Source organism: Dromiciops gliroides, chromosome 6 (assembly GCF_019393635.1).
Source record: "Dromiciops gliroides isolate mDroGli1 chromosome 6, mDroGli1.pri, whole genome shotgun sequence".
Taxonomy (NCBI): domain Eukaryota; kingdom Metazoa; phylum Chordata; class Mammalia; order Microbiotheria; family Microbiotheriidae; genus Dromiciops; species Dromiciops gliroides.
The window spans coordinates 250,413,274-250,427,671 of NC_057866.1; the positions used below are offsets into that span (position 1 = coordinate 250,413,274).

Here is a 14,398-nt window from a genome sequence, read left to right on the forward strand (position 1 = left end):
AAAGTTAATCTCATAGGCCTCTCTTCATGAAGAGAGAGTACAGTTTGAAACCTACATTCCCTAATCATTTTTGAAAATCAGGGCAGACATTCCCCAGCTGATAAATAGTCAAAGGATATGAACAGGCAGCTTTCAGAGGAAGAAATCTAAACTATCAATAGCCATATGAAAAAAAGTGCTCTAAATCACAAATTGTCAGGATAGTGCAAATTAAAACCACTTTGAAATACCACCTCATACCCAATGGATTCCCAAAAGAGAAAAAAAAGGAAGATAAGAAATGCTGAAGGGGCTGTGGGAAAATAGGTACATCAATATACTATTAGGGGAGCTGTCAACTGGCCCACCCCTGCTAGAAAACAATTTGGAAATATGTCCCCAAAAAACTATTAAAAGTTTGACCCAGAGATACCACCTATCCACCATAGATCAAAGAATGAGGAAAAGGATCCATATGTACAAAAACGTTTAAAGCAGGGCTTTTAAAACTTTTTCCACTTGCAACCCCTTTTCACCTGAGAAATTTTTACATGACCCTGGGTATGTAGGTATATAAAATAGGAATAACCTTTTACTGTTGCTAAATTTTTCATGACCCCCATTTTCTGTTACATGACCCCATTTGGGGTTGCAACCAGCAGTTTAAGAAGCTAGGACTTAGAGCACACCTTTTTATGTTAGCAAAGAATTAGAAATTGAGGGGGTGCCTATTGGTTGGGGAAATGGCTGAACAAATTATGGCATAGGAATGTTGTGGAATGCCATTGTGCCATAAGAAATAATTAAAGGGATGGTTTCAGAAAAATCTGAGAAGACTTGCATGAACTGTTGCACAGTGAAGTGAACAGAACCAGGACACAATTTATATAAGAAAAAACATTATTGTAAAGATAAATAACTTCACAGGACTTAGAAACTATGACCAACCATGATTCCAAAGGACTCATAATGAAACATGCTACTTATCCTGAGCATTTTTTTAGACATGGCTAATGTGGGAATTTGTTTTATGTAGCTATACATATTTATATGAGTTTTGTTTTTCTTGCCTTCTAAATGGTGGGAAGGGGAAGGTGGGAGGGAGAGAATTCAGAACTGAAAATAAAATAAAACATAATCAAGGCATCATGTGCCTATCCACAATACTGTAATAACTTTCCCATTTGCTATGAGCTTGCAAAAATAACTGGAAATAGTTTATTTATTACATCCCTCAGTTCTTTTTATTCCTAAGGATGCAGTGATTGGGGCCAGACGTCTGGAACTCATGAAAAGCACCAAGGATACCCTCTTATTTCCTTTTCATCTTTAGTATGAATTTTCTAAGTCATTTTGTTCGATCTTTTCCAGTTCAAAGATCATCCTCTTTGGCAGAGAAAACAGAAACCAAAGAAGTGCTGTCTGACTTCAGACACTATTATACCATCCATCCCAAGCAGCTTCTTTGATCCTCACGCTTTCCCCAACATAGCTTAAAAAAACATCATCACTTTTTAGTCATTCTTATCTTCCCCACCAGCATCAGCTTTACTATGCCTTACAGGATTCTGCCACATTTTTGTGTTTATCCTCCCTATTAAAAATCTGACTTCTTTTGTGAGTTCCTTTTGTACTCGCATCCCTCTGTTTGGACAACTCTCCCTTTTCTTCCTCATGACAAATACTTTTCTATGTGTCTTTGGTATTTCACTCAAAGAGGGTTCCCATAACTTCTGGTTTGACTTCCCCTACAGAAATTTTAGTCCACAGAACTTAACCCTTTCCCTAAGTGCTTTGAAATCAGCTCCCCCAAACTTCTGGATGATGAACAGAGCACTTCAAGTCTCCTCCTCTATCAAAAACTTTAAGGTACCAATTAGGGCTTCACAATCACATTTATTTGCACTTTGAAGTTTTTACACTTGTATTTCAAAGTTTTAACATTTTTCTCTTTTAAATTTAGATAAAGTAACTTGCCTCTACAAATAACAAACCAAGTTAATATTACAACTGAAAATGTTTTAGTAGTCATATCTCAATTCAAATACAGCATTATTCTAAATAAGCACCATCAATCCTTACTGGGTCTAATGTCTCAGATAAATATGAAATTAACAAGAATATCGAAGACCAAAACCCATTTTCTAATAAAGTGATCAAAAGATATGACCAAAGTTTTCAAAAGAATCACAGACTGTTAATAACTGTGAATGACTATTCCAAATCACTAAAGACAAAAGAACTTCCAATCAAACAACTCTAAATGTTTCATCTCACCCTAGCTAAATGGAAAAGAACAAGATATAGAAATGGTCAGTGTTGGAGGGGCCATGGGAAGACAGGCAATTAAATCCATTGTTGATGGAGTCATTCTGGAAAGTGAATTGGAATTATGCTAAAAAAAAAAAAAAGTAACTAAAATCCTTCTAACCCTTACACAGAGATTTCATTTTTACATATATACCCCAAAGAGGTAAAAATAAAATTTCATATAGATAAAAATATTATTAATAGTCGTACTTTTATGGTAGCAAAGAATGGGAAACCAAGTAAGTGTCCATAGATTGAGGAATAGGTAAAGAAATTATGGCACATAAATGTAAGCTAATAGAACTATACTTTAAGAAAAGACTAATATGAAGACTGCAGAGAAATATGGGAAACTTTCTCTATGATGAAGAGGAGGGAGTGGGCAGACCCAGAAAAATAGATACAAAGAGTATAAGAAAGTAAATGGGAAAACAACACAAATGCTATGTAATAATAGTGACCAAGCTTGACACCAGGAATAGTTAAGAAAAATGCATTTCCTTCCCTTCCTGGAATATGATGCACTATGGGGGTAGAATATACTGCATATATTGTTGAACATAGTCAATGTATTTGTTCATTTTTCTGATCTTTCATTTTAAAATCTGTGTTACAAGGGATGGCTTACTGGTAGTACAGGAGGAGGAATATATTTAGAATTGAAGGCAATGTCAAAACAAAAGGCATCTGTGAAAAATAAATGAAAGAAAACAAGCATATATTTCAAAAGACAGGCCATATTCTTGACTTCTGATTGAGTCTGAAAACACAGTACTCTTTAAAGAATCCATAACGAAAATGTCTACTTCTCTATTTAGAGACTTGAAAAGTTAGTCTTTCAGATATCTTGAAAACTTAGAATGTTTAGCCCATTAGAGATGAGAGAAAATATTTCCTACTACCCAGAAAAGAGTCATTAAAAAAAAAAAATCTTTACACAAAATCTCTTGGGTGGCTTTAATATTCACCAGATACCTTAATTCTTTCAGGATTACAATCAAAGTCCTTATTGCAAATTCCACGCTCCTGTGTCCATTATCTTGGAAAATATTACCCTAGACAGTGGTGAAAACTGGAATAAGAGAGAACCACTTTGATTACTATAGCACTATTTTCTAAAACCAGTAATACACACCAGCTACTGGTGCTATTTTTATCCCTGTAAAATTGAAAAGGAACATGGTTTCAAAGTTTGGAAATGATTTTTCAAGAGTCTAGCAAAAGGGACTTCCTGTTAGTCCTTCTCCCCTTCCCCTGAATGATCATGGATTGTGACCCAAGAGAATCTCCACACACTTTTTCCCCCCTGTCCTCCCCGCACAGACACAATTCTCCGTCCACATACCCTGCTTCTAAGTGCCGCGTTGTTACAGAGGGAAGCTGCCAGCTCAAGTGGAAAGAAACGAAGCCCTTTTAGACTCCCACAACAGGAGGAAGTCTTCATCCCATGAACTTGGTCACCGCATACCAGCAATTTCCCCAAAGAAATCCAAAACAGCTGTCACGGCACTGAACAATTGTGTTGGGTTGCCCTCGCCCCCGGTTCCTTCTCTTCCCCCTCTTCTCTCCTTTCTTGGTTTCAGCCTGGAAAACTCAAATTATCCACAACAAAGTCTGAGCCACTTCAACCCAGACGCTCAGCAGTCCAGTGCATGGAGCTGAAAAATCCCAGCAGTTCTGCAAAGAATTGTCCAAGAAGTTAAAAAGAGTGATTGTGTGTGAATGAGTAAATATACAGTATGAGACACTGGAACAACTGAGCAGTCCTCAAACACAGTCCCAGGTTTCAAATTTCATTTGGCAACTGGCAGCTCCCCCACACACCCTCAATGTGTGACTAGGGAGCTCAGGAGAGATCCCTTCCACAGCAAAATAGCTTACTGGTCAACTACCCCTAGACCCCAGTGACACTACCCTATCAGCTGACTTTGGCTTCTGGATTGTTAACTGTTAAACTGCCCCCTCTGAACAGCCTGGCAGTATCTTTTGCCACCTGTCGCAGACTTTGCCCCTCCCTACTAGCCCCTGTTCCTGACAGGTTCCTGACGTGTTCCTATACCCCATAATTCCCAACTCAACATGATTCCTCAATTCCCCTCCAAGTAGTGACACCCATGCTTCATTTTCCTCACCACTCGGTGGAGAGCAGGGATTTTAAAGGAAGGGTCTATAGGAAACCATGTATAGATTTCAGAGGGTCTATGAATGTGGACAGAAAAAATACATTTTTTAGTAACTTCTGATTGAAATTTAGCATTTCCATTAATGACTGAATGTTGGCAACAAAACACGATTTGGAGAAGAGATCCACAGGCTTCACCAGATAGCCAATGGCATCCATGATACACTAAAAGGGGAAGAACCCCTGGTCTAGATGGTTTTATTTATTCGACCTTAGCTACCCAGGCATTAAACCTAAAAAGCTTCTATGCTTGAAGAGAGAAAATAAGTAGCTTGGTACTCTCTAGTTCAAATCATTGGAAGTTTCAAAATATGATAACTGTTCTCTTTCCAAGCTCAAACAGCTCAAAGATTTATGTGCAATGGAAAGGGTCACAAAAGTCACCAAAAGTAATTAGTTTTGTTTTTCCTCAGGGATTATTGCCCAAGTCTCTTTGCAAGAAACACTAAGATGTCTAGAATCAGTGTATTAGACTTCCAGAGCATAATTAGCACCAACCTTCTAGTATTGTTGTCAGGATCAAATGAGATAATAATTTAAACAGCAGGTTGCAAACCTTATTGAGCAGCAGAATCAAAGCTTCCCCCCTCCCCCTTTTATATTTGGTCCGAGATTACAACTTTCTCTCTCCCTCCATCCATGCAGATCAACAATTCTTTTATTACTTAGAGCCTTAATTACCTGGGACACAGAGGGTAAATGACTGGTCCAGGTTCATACAGTTACTCTCTATCAGTCCTTGAACCCAGGTTTTTCTGGCTCTTTAAGATTAGTTCTCTATTCCCCAAAATAAGTAATTTAATCTCTGTCACTGGGCAAAGCTCCAGTCAAACTATGTACTTCTTAAAGAGATGAAAACAAACTATTATTTCAATGACCCATTTCAGAATCCAACAAATCTAATTTCCAGTTGGAAATTCCTAGAGAACAAGATAAGAAGTGGGACCAAAGAGAAACCTTCAAACACAAAGCTCCTTCATTAAGAAGAATGACTGGTCATTTCTTTCAAGCCCACGTTCTTGGTACCATTGCGTTTCCCTCTTCCCATTGCCAGGGTGAGGTCTCCTCAACTGGGACCTCCTCAGTTAGACATGTTTGTGGTTGGCTTTTTGAATGTTTTTACAGTATGTGGAAAGAGAACATCATTGATTCGAGATCATAGGATCACATGATTTAGAGGTGAAGAAACTGAGAAGCATAGGGATGAAGAGGGAGATTTAGCTAAGATGACTGGAATTAAAAAGTATAATCAGGTAAATAAAATTGATTCTTTTGTTGGGTACAGTGGGAAGTCCCTGTCAGAGCAAGTTGCTGTTATAGTGTTGTATAGTAAGCTGGCAAAGCACAGATGACTTGACAGATGTGAGCAGTTAAATTACACAGTGGATAGAGCTGCGGGCCTGGAGTCAGGAAGACCTGAGTACAAATTCTGCCCCAGACACTCAGGAGCTGTGTGACCCTGGGCAATTAACTTAACATCTGATTACCTCAGTTTCCCCATTTGTAAAATGCAGATTAATTCCATTATTTTATAGAGTTCTATAAAACAGTAGTGTCAAACAAACAGAAATAGAGTCACTAAACCCTACATAATGATCTCTGTGGGCTGCAATATTGACTTAGAAAACCACATATTAACATCATCTATGTTCTCTTGTGTTTTTATTTTATTTTACTTAGCTAAATATTACCCAATTACATTTTAATCTGGCTCTGGAAGCACACCTGAGTGTTACTGGCTACACATTTGCCTGTCTGACAGCTCTGATGTAAATTGTCCCTTTGTAATTTCTATCCTATTGGTGGGGCCCAGAATGAGCAATGAATAGTCTTTTTTCTGTTTTAAATGGCTCTTTATTTCTTCAAGGAACACTCTGTAGTTGAGTTTATGTGCATATTTTGTGTGCTTTGATGGAACAATCCCTATATACTTTCTACATCTTGTAGTGATTTTGAATGACTTCCCTTTTCATGCTTGCCTCTTGCATCTTGTTATTGTTATCAAAATGCTGTTGCTTTTTGAATTTATTCTGCAGACTGAAACTTTGCTGAACTTATTGTCTTGATGAGCATCACTGATTCTCTAGGATTTTCTAAGTAATCCATCAGCAAATAGGGATAATGTTATCTCTTTATTTAACTTTAGCCTTTAATTTCTTTCTCCCATCTAATTGCTATTTCTACCATATGCAGGGATATATTAAATAGGAGTGGGTATCCTTGCTTTTTCTGTTCTTGTTATTGTTCAGTTGTCTGACTCTCCATGACCACATTTAGGGTTTTTTTGGCAAAGATACTGGAGTGGTTTGCCATTCCCTTCTCCAGCTCATTTTACAGATGAGCAAACTGAAGCAAACAGGGTTAAATGACTTGCCCAGGGTCACACCGCTAATAAATGTCCGAGGATAGATTTGAACTCAGGTCTTCCTGACTCCAGGCCCTGTATTCTAGCCACTGTGCCACCTAGCTCTCCACAATAAATCCTTGCTTTACTCCTGTATTTGTTGGAGAAAATTCTAGTCAGCATTCTAAGCATATGATGCTTATTTTTATTTTTTGATACTTGTGATTTTTTTTGTGGGGCAATGAGGGTTAAGTGATTTGCACAGAGTCACACAGCTAGTGTCAAGTGTTTGAGGCTGGATTTGAACACAGGTCCTCCTGAATCCAGGGCTAGTGCTTTATCCACTGCGTCACCTAGCTGCCCTGATACCTGTGATTTTTAAAAAGTCTTATACTATTATCATTTCCAGAAATATATCAAATAAATCTGCCCATGTCTTTCAGGGCTTTTTTTGGTTGTTTTATTTTTTGCAAAATAAGTGTTGCACTTTTGTCAAAGGCTTTAAAAATTTTTTTCAGATAATTATGTGGTTTGAGATGTTTTGTTTTTACTATGATTAATACCAGTGATTGTGTGCTAATATTTAACCATTCTTGCACTCCTGATATAAACCTTTTTTAAAATAAGGTTTGATTGATGTCTTTTGGTTTCTATCCAGCAACTGTCTCCCAGATGGCTATCTCACATAACACATAGTATTTTTAGGGGACGATGATAAAAGAAAAAGAGGAGAAAAAAATCAACCTAAGTGATCAACACATGGAAAAAAATCTGATAATATGCGCAATGTTCAGCATTTGTGACCTCCCCCCTCTTCAAAGGGGTGGAGTGCCTTCTCATGTCTCTTTTTTCAAGCCATTCTTTCTTTTTGTTTATAATTTTGCAACGTTCACTTTCATTTTGTTTTGGTATGTGGTTGTTTCTTCCATTGATACTGTAGCCATTGTGTATATTGTTTTCTTGACTTCTTATTTCACTTGGCATCAGTTCACATAGATTTGTTTTCATCCATCCCTATATTCATCATGTTCATCATTTCTTATAGCACATACATATGGAATATAATGTTCCATTACATTCATGTGCCACAATCTGTTTACCCATCATCCCACAATCGGTGGGCATCAGCTTTATTTCTAATTCTTTTGCTATTACAAAAAACTGGATACACACACACACACACACACACACAGGTGTATTGGGGGACTTTGTTCTTTTTTTAAAAAATAAAAGTATTTTATTATTTTCCAGTTTCAACATTGTTTTTATAAGATTTCCAATTTCAAATTTTTCTCCCTCCCTCCCCCCCTCCCCTAGACAGCAGGTAATCTGATATAGGTTATAGACATATAATAACATTAAACATATTTCTGCATTAGTCATAAGAGAAGAATCAGAGCAAAAAGGAAAAACCTCAAAAAAGAAAAACAACAGCACCAAAAACAAAAGAAATAGTATGGTTCAATCAGCATCCATATTCCACAGTTCTTTTTGTTTCTTCTGGATTTGGAGAGCCTTTTTCATCATGAGTCCTTTGGAACTTTCTTGTACCATTGTATTGGTGAGAAGAATCTAGTCTATCACAGTTGATCAACACATAATGTTGATGATACTGTGTACAATGTTCTTCTGGTTCTGCTCATCTCACTCATTATCAGTTCATGCAAGTTCTTCCAGGTTTCTCTGAACTCCTACTCGTTTCTTACAGCACAATAGAATTCCACCACAACTTGTTCAGCCATTCCCCAAATGATGGACAGGCCCTCCATTTCCAATTCCTTGCCACCACAAAAAAAGCAGCTATAAATATTTTTGTACATGTGGGTCCTTTTTCCTTTTTTATGATCTCTTTGAGAAAAAGACCCAAAAGTGGTATTGCTGGGTCAAAGGGTATGCACAGCTTTATAGCCCATTGGACATAATTCCAAATTGCTCTCCAGAATGGTTGGATCAGTTCACAGCTCCACCAACAATGCATTAGCGAGGCAGCTAGGTGGCATAGTGGCTAGAGCACTGGCCCTGGATTCAGGAGGACCTGAGTTCAAATCCAGCCTCAGACACTAAATAAACACTAGCTGTGTGACCCTGGGCAAGTCACTTAACCCCAACTGCTTCGCCAAAACAACACACGCACACACACACACACACACACACACAACCCAAATAAACAATGCATTAGTGTTCCAATTTTTCCACAGCTTCTCCAACATTTATTATTTTCCTTTTTTGTCATATTAGCCAATCTGATAGGTGTGTACCTCAGAGTTGTTTTAATTTGCATCTCTCTAATCAATAGTGATTCAGAGTATTTTTTCATATGGCAATGGATAGCTTTGATTTCTTCATCAGAAAACTGCCTGTTCATATCCTTTGACTGGGGACTTTGTTCTAATCATTGCCCTACTTGGAGTACAAAGTCCAGTAAAGGAATTTCTAGGTCAAAGGGTATTTTAGTCCCTTTATTTGCATATTCCAAATTGCTTTCCAAAATGATTATACATATTCACAGCTCTACCAACAATGAACCAATGTGCCTCCTAATAAATTATTATTGTTATTATACTTATTATTATTATTTTTATTCAAGGAATGCACCAGATGACTAGAAGCCTAGGTTCCTAAAGATTATGCTGTATTTTACTTGCAGGCTTTTCAGGCAGGAATCCTCCTATGGACAACAATCTAATATGAACTGGCTAATGGATCAATTTCCCAAAACCATAATGGACTTAATGATTTTCTTCCTTCTTTAACGATTTTGTTAAAACAACAGCTTAAAATGGAGGCAGACTATTTATTTTAAATGATAGCAATGAAATTGGAGTAAAAGAATTAATCTCTAGAACATGTATGTGCCAGATTGCTAGTTACTATCCTCGTTCCTCAAGGGTATACTGAGGTTTTTTTTCGGATTTCCAGGAATCCCTCTATATACATTAACCTAAAATGAACTGCAAATGTCATCTTGCAATTGCTTCAGTGTCCTAGATGAACTCTATCTGAGTCTTCCTGGTTGAAAGACTTCATTGCCTCACCTTTAGCTAGACCTATCTTCTTCTTCTTCTTCTTCTTTTTTTTTTTTGCGGGGCAATGGGGTTTAAATGACTTGCCCATGGTCACAAAGCTAGTAAGTGTTGTGTCTGAGGCTGAATTTGAACTCAGGTACTCCTGAATCCAGGGCCAGTGCTTTAACCACTGCGCCATCTAGCTGCCCCTAGACCTATCTTCTTGATTGATAGCATTCCTAAACAAAATGGGAGTAAAGAGGGTCTACAGACCTTGTATTTTATTTAAAGGAATGTAACAGATTACTGCTCACATGTCCAAGTTTCCAAAACCACATGAGTACCCACACTCTTCCTTGCTGACCAGACATACCACATCTCCATATGGAGGTAAGGGTGGAGTAGATATACCTGGTAGAGAGACTACCAAGCCAAATGTTGCAACATCCTTATTGAATATCCTTTCTATGCTATAGCCATGTAAACTTCCTTTTGTTAACTATTCAATTGCATTTTCTTTCTAGTGTGATTAAAAATGGAAAGACATAGTTTCTGGGTAATTTAGTCATTTTATTAATAAGAGCAGCAGGTTATTAATAAAGGGATGGTCATTTGGCCATCTCTCTTAGACCAAAGACAATCATGACAGGCAGACTCACTGTTCATATACCCTTCAAAACAGTAGGTGGTTCAGCAAACAGCAATCAAATCTAATTGGTAAACAATGATTGGAAGTGGGCTTTATTAAAATGAAGGGCTATACCAGACCACCCATGGCTTTAGGCTATCAATTCAAAGAATATATATCCTTTTCATTGTGGGGGCTGTGACCCTTGGAGAGAAGCTAGACAAAAGGATCTGTCTCCATTGAGTAGAACACAATGAACTTCTTACATTAAATTCCTTGCATGGTTGAGTGGGGTCTAAGAGACAAGAGAGTTAAAACATTTTCAAGAAAAAGGGACTGTTTTAAAATGAAGTATTTAGAAGGGAAGAGCCTCTGGATCTCCCCAGGATATTGGTTATTACTAATCATTTCTCACACTAGCAACAAACTTAGACTGACTGGGTACCATAACTGGGTCCAGCCCACCCATCACTAATTTATCTAACCCTTCACTTGAAATAGAGGTATCCCATCAACTGAGAACAGTATAAATCAAATGGGAGTCAACTCCTTTATTGTTCAATCCCATATTCCACCTAAAGCAAAACTTAAGCTTTTTTTAAAGTAAACATCAAGGTTCCTAAATTTATATTTGTTTCTCTGTGGGGTTTTCAGGATTCCCACTGAAGGGAGAATTTGCACATCAACTGGCACTCTAAAGTGGCCATCATCAATGTCCTTTCACGATTGGATTGGATTTAAGTACATCGGTACCTAGAGGCAAGATTTCATTGCCTTTGCCTGAAATATAGCTACCACTTGAGAGCAATGTGTCTTCACTCTTTATATTCTGATGGCCTTTAGCTTTGTTGGTGCACGGATGGGCTCTGTGGTATAGGGGCACAGCCGACTCAGCCGCTGGTGTGAGTAGGTGGGGTGTGAGGGCTGTATCACAGTGAGAAGTCAGGGATGAATATCCAGATGGGAACATGCTGAATTTGAGGTGGTGGAGGACATCTAAGTGAGGTGGTCTAGCAGACGAATGGGTCTGGAGATCAGAGGAAGGGTTGGAAGGACTTGAGGCAGACAATGAACATAAAAGCTGCACGGCAGCAGAAACTGAAGCTCCAGTATGGTGGGAACACGATTTGCCAGGGAAGACGGGAGGTCAGGAGAGAGTTTGGAGCAGGATGGGTAGATCTGAGAATCATCAGCACAGAGATGGTCATTAAACCCATAGGGGCTGATGACATCAAGTACTATGGAGGGAAGAGCAGAGGGCCCAGGACTAAACTTATGGAACACCTAGAGTTAGAGGGCGTAATGTGTATGGAAATACAGAAGAAGAGACTGAGGAATGGTCACTTAGAAAGAGAACCGAGAGAGAGTGCTGTCCCAAAACCTAGGGATGAGAGTTTGAAGGAGGAGAGGGCAATCAATAATAATGATAATAGCTAATATGTATATAGCATTTACTATGTGCCAAGCACTGTGTTAACACTTTACAGTGATTTTTTCTCATTTGATCCTCTTGAGGATGGACCATTAAGTTCCATTTTGTGGAGCATCGAGGTGACGCAGTGGAAAAAGCACCGGCCCTGGATTCAGGAGGACCCGAGTTCAAATCCGATGTCAGACACTCAGCACTTACTAGCTGTGTGAACCTGGGCAAGTCACTTAACCCTCATCACCCCGCCAAAAAAAAAAAAAAAATTCCAATCTGTAACAAAAGTCACTGAGACTGAGCTCCAAGCATACCCAATTTATTAGGGATGGTGGTGGTCTCTAATTAATTGGGTCCACAATCTTCCTCATCATAAGGGACCCCTCCTTTTGAGTGCCATCTACTTTTATATGCTTGGGAGAGCACTAAAAATAGGAGGTGTTACAATTCACTGACTGGTCAACTCTAGAAGAGGGAAATCCTATGGTTGGCTAAGAGAAATGTCCGTCAATTATAACCATCATCAACAGGCCTCTCACAGGTCATCAACTCCAGGTCATCTCAGCTGGGGCATTGTGAAGGTCATAAGACCCTTTTAACAACGTCTCAGGGCCTTCCATGAGTCATAAGACTATGGTGCTTGACTAACATTATCCTAGGGTCTGAGGAATTGAGTGTTTGAAGCAAAAGTCACAAGGGAGTGGATGGTAGTGATTCATCCACTGATGAATCAGTGGGTGAGGGGGTATAGCACCAGCAAATGAGCCTTATTACACTGGGTGAGGTGCGGGGAGGGTATGCAGGGGTGGGTTTGTAGAGCGCTGTGTCGCCTCCATTGATACACATCGGTAGCTACCAGTTGGATGTCATAAGCCAATTCTCGTATCTTGGCTCTATTGTCAGTGACAATTTGTGACTTGATTCTGAGATCAATCAGAGGATTGGGAAAGCTACTTCAAACATGCCTAAGCTTGCCAAGCGTGACTGGGCAAACAGTAAGCTGATAAGACGAACCAAATTTGCCGTCTATAGAGGATGCGTCCTGAGTACCTTACTGTACGGCAGCGAAACATGGACTACATACACTAGACAAGAGAAGCAGCTTAACAGCTTCCACATGTGCTGCCTTTGGCGCATCCCTGGCATATCTCAGTCAGATAGGATCACCAACACAGAAGTGCTCCAACGCACGCAACTTCCAAGCATCTACACACTACTGAAACAAAGATGGCTGCGCTGGCTCGGCCATGTGCACTGCATGCAAGACAGGCGCATTCCTAAAGATTTACTCTATGGTGAGTTAGCTTCATGCCAAAGACCTGCTGGACGCCCCCAGCTTCACTACAGAGATGTATGCAAGCGAGACTTGAGGGCTCTGGGAATAGACACCAGCAGCTGGGAGGAGATGGCCAAGGATGGCACCTAATGGAGTTCAGTACTCAGGAGCAGCTTGCGTGCAGCTGAGGTGGGCCTCCAAGCTCTGGAGGAAGAAAAACAAATGAGACGCAGGAACTGACAGGCAACAGAGAGTGCAGTTTTCCAATGTCCTCCTTGTGGCAGGAGCTGCGGCTCCCGTATCGTACTGCACAGCCACACTGTGGCCTGTGGCTCTTCAAGGTGCTGATCCATGGTCGTCCGCAACTGGTGGAAGCCTACTACTACATTCTTATTTGTAATAATATTAACCTAGCTGATAAATACAAGCAATATAATCATCAATATATGGTGGATTGATTATTCACAACTCTTATTCTAACAGCATTAACATATATAACTTACTTCATCCTATTTTGCTTAATTCACTAATACAATCACTGATCCCCCATCAAATCACAATGAACCAAGTAAATGCTGATTGATTCAAAATTGTCATCACAGAGGCTACATAGAGGTATAATGAGAAAAGGGCAGTAGCTTTGTCAGCTAAGATCATTAGGAACTTTGGAGAGTGCTGTTTTCATGGAATGATGAATTCAGAAGAGAGTGGATGCACATATTGTAGATAGCTTTTTCAAGTTTAGTCACAGAAAGCAGATGAGACAGGACAGTGGGTAGAAAGGATCAAGTGAGTTACTTTTGAGGATGAGGGAAATGTGAGCATGTTTGTAGACAGTAGGGAAGGTGACAGCAGACATAGAGATTGAAAGAGAGTAGATGACAATCTCTGTTAGAGATGGGATAGAATGGGATTGTTTTAACAGGGAGAGGGGTTAGCCTTGGTAAGGAGTAAGGCCACCTCATCACGTGAGACAGGGATGAAGGAGATAGTGGCAGAAGGCACATAAGTGATATGAGATGAGGAAGAGGAGAGAAACAGGAAGTCAGGGTGAATGGCCTCATTTTCTCTGTAAGTTATGAGGCAAGGTTCTCTGGTGAGGGGGGAGAGAACCATTTAAGGAGGGATGAAAAGGCCTGGAAAAGTTGTTATGGAAAAGGGGATAGTAAATTGATGAGGGAGGTATAGGACTGCCTGGTAACAGTAAGGACCGAGGTGGGATTGTCCAACATAAATCTGTAATGGGCCCAG

The 14,398-nt window shown here is 39.4% G+C and overlaps 1 protein-coding gene across 1 annotated transcript in view; it reads right to left on the reverse strand.

The window, feature by feature from the left end:
* ARHGAP24 (Rho GTPase activating protein 24) overlaps positions 1 to 3,747 on the reverse strand; it is a 109,172-nt gene extending 105,425 nt beyond the window's left edge. Inside the window, exon 1 of the mRNA XM_043971273.1 lies at positions 3,635 to 3,747. The gene's annotated coding sequence lies outside the window, so the exon portion shown is untranslated. The remainder of the gene's footprint in view (positions 1 to 3,634) is intronic.
* Between the last annotated feature and the right edge of the window lie 10,651 nt (positions 3,748 to 14,398).